The sequence below is a fragment of the Heptranchias perlo genome, unplaced genomic scaffold (genome assembly GCF_035084215.1).
Source record: "Heptranchias perlo isolate sHepPer1 unplaced genomic scaffold, sHepPer1.hap1 HAP1_SCAFFOLD_56, whole genome shotgun sequence".
Lineage (NCBI taxonomy): Eukaryota > Metazoa > Chordata > Chondrichthyes > Hexanchiformes > Hexanchidae > Heptranchias > Heptranchias perlo.
The window spans coordinates 2,202,726-2,207,568 of record NW_027139581.1 but is presented as its reverse complement, the minus strand read 5'-3'; positions in this window follow the sequence as shown (position 1 = coordinate 2,207,568).

Here is a 4,843-nt window from a genome sequence, read left to right as displayed (position 1 = left end):
GTGGTCTCTTGATCTGAATTAGATTGTTGATTTTGGCGTGGAAGGGAGAGAGAAATCCATTGGATACGTGTAGACCAGTGGTTGTGAGCTAATTTGTGGAGAAACTCTTAGAATCCATCATTAATCTAAAACTGTGGAGCAGGTAGCAGTGCTCGGGTTAATCAAGGAATGTCCATGTGCCAAACCCCACTACGTCCCACTGTTTGTAGAGATGATTTGGACTTAGACAATATCTAATTTTGCTGACAAACAAAACCAGGGTTTGGCAAAATATAGGGAAGACTATAACAACATCAAAGAACGATGCAGGCAGCTTGTCTGGATTGAGCAGACACGAGGCAGCTGTATTTTAATGTAAAGTGAACGATATTGGAAGCAAATCAATGAATTTGTGTATACAGTTAATGAAAAGACGCCGAATGATGTTGAATAAAATTGAGAATTAAGTACTCAAATGTGTAATTCCATGGAATTGTGACGGCAGCTTCATCAATCATAAACAAATGCAAACAGCATTATGAATGTTATAATTAGGGTCACACAGTACAAATATAAAGAAGCAATGACAAATTTGTACAAAACATGGGTTGGCCCACATTTCCAGAGTATTGTGTGCAGCTTTGTGCATCCCATTATCGAAACTACATTAAAGACATAGAAAGCACAGTGTAGATTCACTCTAATGAAGCCAAGGAAGGGAATCTGTATCTGCGTTCAATATTGGAATTATTTCTACAGAAACAGAGAAGACTGGGGGGAAAACAACGTTTCGGACAAGGAGGGTGAAGAATTTCTAAAATGTGTTTTGGAGAACTTTCTTAATCATTGTGTTTCTCGCCCAAAGAGGAAGGAGGCAGTGCTGGATCCAGTTCTGTGGAATGAAGTAGGGCAAGTGGAGTGTGTTTCATTGGGAGAACATCTGGGTAATAGTGATCATAATATAATTAGGATGAAAGTAGTTACAGAAAGGAACAAATGAAAATCAGCGGTGAAAATACCCAACGGGAAGAGAGACAAGGTCAGTGCTTTGAGACGGGATAGAACCATAGATCCATTGAAAAGATTCAGCATAGAAGGGGGCCATTTGGCCCATCGAGTCCGCACCAGCTCGGAGAACAACCAGGTGCCCATTCTAATCCCACCTCCCAGCACCCGGTCTGAGCCCTACAGCTTTCAGCACTTTGGCTGCAGATCCAGGTACATTTTTAGAAGAGTTGAGGGTCCCTGCCTCTACCACCAAATCGGGCAGCGAATTCCATACACCCACCACCCTCTGGGTAAAAAAGATTTCCCTCATGTCTCCTCGAATCCTTCCGCAAACGAGCTGAAATCTCTGTCCTCTAGTTCTTAAATTCTCCGCTTGGGGAAACAGGTACTTCCTGTCCACTCGATCTGGGCCACTCATAATTTTGTGCACCTCAATCATGTCACCCCTCAGCCTCCTCTGCTCCAAGAAAAACAACCCCAGCCTATCCAACCTCTCCTCGTAGCTGCAACTTTCAAGCCCTGGCAACATTCTTGTAAATCTCCTCTGGACTCCCTCCACAGCAATTACGTTCTTCCTGTAATGTGGTGACCAGAACTGCGCACAATACTCCAGCTGTGGCCTTACCAGCGTTTAATACAGTTCCATCATTACATCCTAGCTTTTGTATTCTAATAACGGAGAGCATTCCGTATGCCTTCTTCACAACCTTATCTACCTGTGCTGCCACCTTCAGGGACCTATGCACATGCACCCCAAGGTCTCTAACTTCCTCGACCCCTCTCAATATATTCCCATTCACTGCGTATTCCTTTTTACTGTTTGCCCTCCCTAAGTACATTACCTCACACTTCTTTTGGTTCAACTCCATTTGCCACTTTTCCGCCCACTCCACCAACCCATTGATATCTTCTTGGAGTCCACAGCTATCCTCTTCACTATCAACTACACGGCCAATTTTTGTGTTGTCTGCAAATTTACCAATTATGCCCCCGACATTCAAGTCCAAATCATTAATATATACCACGAACAGCAAGGGATCCAACACTGAGCCCTGTGACACACCAGTGGAAACGGATTTCCATTCGCAAAGACATCCATCGACTTTTACCCTTTGTTTCCTGTTACTGAGCCAATTTTTGGATCCAATTGGCCACATTTCCCTGTATCCCATGGGCTTTTACCTTTCTGACGCGTCTGCCATGTCAAATTCCTTACCAAATTCCATGTCGGCAACATCCACTGCATTACCCTCATCAATCCTCCTTGTCACTTCCTCAAAGAATTCAATCAGATTTGTCAGGCATGACCTTCCCTGAACAAATCCATGCTGACTATCCCTGATTAAACCATGTCTTTCCAAGTGACAGTTTATCCTATCTCTCAGTATTGATTCTAATAGTTTGCCCACCACCGAGGTAAGACTGACCGGCCTATAATTGTTCGGCCTTCCCCTCGCACCCTATTTAAACAACGGTACTACGTTTGCAGTACTCCATTCCTCCGGTACCTCCCCTGTATCGAGTGAGGATTGGAAAATGATCCTCAGAGCATCCGCTATTTCCTCCCTGGCTTCCGCCAAGAGCTTCGGAAACAATCCATTTGGCCCTGGTGACTTATGAGCAATCAAGGATTCCAGTCCATCGAGTACTTCCTCTCTCGTTATGTTCACCCTATCCAATATTTCACACCTCTCCTCTTTAAAGTTTACCGCAGGATCTAACACAGGGGCAAATTGTTGTTGTAACAAGCTGTTGTCGGGGGTGGGGTCGACGCTATTAGACCCCACATTTGGTGCTTGCCAGACCTCTAACTTTAATCCATCATGAGCATCGGAACAGGAGGAGGCCATTCAGACCCTCCAGCTTGTTCCACCATTCTATTAGATGGTGGCTGATCTGGACCTCAACTCCATTTACTCGCCTTTGTTCCGTATCCTTTGATCGCCTCACCAAACAAAAATATTGTCAATCTCAGTCTTTAAAGCTTCAATTGACCCCAAGCATCCACAGCCTTCTGGGGGAGACGGTTCCAGATTTCTACTACTCTTTGTGTGAAGAAATGCTTTCTGACATCTCCCTTGAACAGCCTCGTTACAATTTTAAGATGACCCCCCTTGCTCTGGATTCCCCCACCAGAGGAAATAGTTTCTCCGCATCTCCCCTATCTAATCCCCTTATCATTTTAAATGGCAGATCAGAACTCCCCACAACCTTCTAAACTAAAGGGAATACAAGCCAATTTTATGCAACCTGTCCTCATAATGTAAAGCTTTAAGGTCCTGTATCATTCTGGTGAATCTGCGCTGCTCCCCCTCAAAGGCCAGTATATCCTTCCTGAGGTTCGGTGCCCAGAACTGAAGACAGTCTCCTGATGGGGTCGAACCAGAGCTCCAAACAATTGAAGCTTAATTTCCACCCCTCTGTATTCCAGCCCTCTTGAGATAAAGGCCAACAGCCCAATGGGCTTTTGAATAATTTTGGTGATTTGTGTACTTGGACCCCTAAATCTCTCTGCTCATCCACGGTTCCTAATCTCTCCCCATTAAGAAAATATTCTCCTTTGTATTTCTCTGACTCAAAGTGGATGGTCTCACACTTGCCCACATTAAACATAAATTCTGCCCCAGTTTTGCCCACTCACTTAGTCTGTCTGTTTCCCTGGTTTCTAGTTTCTGAACAGGATCAGATTCTGTTTTCAGTACAAAGTAGTAAGTCATAAAACCTCCCCTTTTATTTGGTCTGGGGATCGAGGGATATAGAGCTAAGGCGGGGAAATGGAGTGAGATACAGATCGGCAAAGGTCTAATAAAATGGCGGGAAAGGCTCGAGGGGTTGAATGGCCTCTTCCTGTTCCTGTGTAACAGGCTTGAGAGGCAGAATGGCCTCCTCCTGTTCCTGTGTAACAGGATTGAGGAGCTGAATGGCCTCCTCCTGCTCCTGTGTAATAGGTTTGAGAGGCTGAATGGCCTCCTCCTGTTCCTGGGTAACAAGGTGAAGGGGCTGAATTGCCTCCTCCTTTTACCGTACAACAGGATCGAGGGGCTGAATGACCTCGTTCTGCTCCTGTGTAACAGACTAGGGGGTATGAATAGGCCTCCTCCTGTTCCTACATAACAGGCTCGAGGGGCCGAATGGCCTCCTCCTGCTCCTGTGTAACAGTCCAGGGGTTCTGAATACGCCTCCTCTTGTTCCAATGTAACTGGCTCGATGGGCTGAATGGCCTCCTCCTGTTCCTGTGTAATGCTATCGAAGGACTCAATGGACTCTTCCTGTTCCTGTATCACAGGCTCGAGGGGATTAATGGGCATCCTCCTGTTCCTCTGTAACAGGGAGGGGGTCTGATTCGGCTTCCTAATGTTCCTGAGTTACAGATTCGAGGGGTTGAATCATCGAATCATAGAAAGTTACGGCACAGAAGGAGGCCATTCGGCCCATCTTGTCCGTGCTGGACGAAAAAGAGCCGTCCAGCTTAATCCCACTTACCTGCACTTGGTCCGTGGCCCTGTCGGTTCCGGCACTTCAACTGCAAATCCAAGTACTTTTTAAATGAGTTGAGGATTTCTGCCTCTATCACCCTTTCAGGCAGTGAGTTCCAGACCCCCACCACCCATGGGTGAAAAAAATTCTCCTCAACTCCCCTCTAATCCTTCTACCAATCACTTTAAATCTAAGCCCCCTGGTGAATTACCCCTCTGCTAAGGCAAATATGTCCTCCCCGACCACTCTATAGTCCAGTCATAATTTTATACACCTCAATTAAACATCCCCTCAACCTCCTTTGTTACAAAAAACAACCCCAGCCTATCCAATCTTTTCTCATAGCTAAAATTCTCCAGCCCTGGCAAAATCCTTGTAA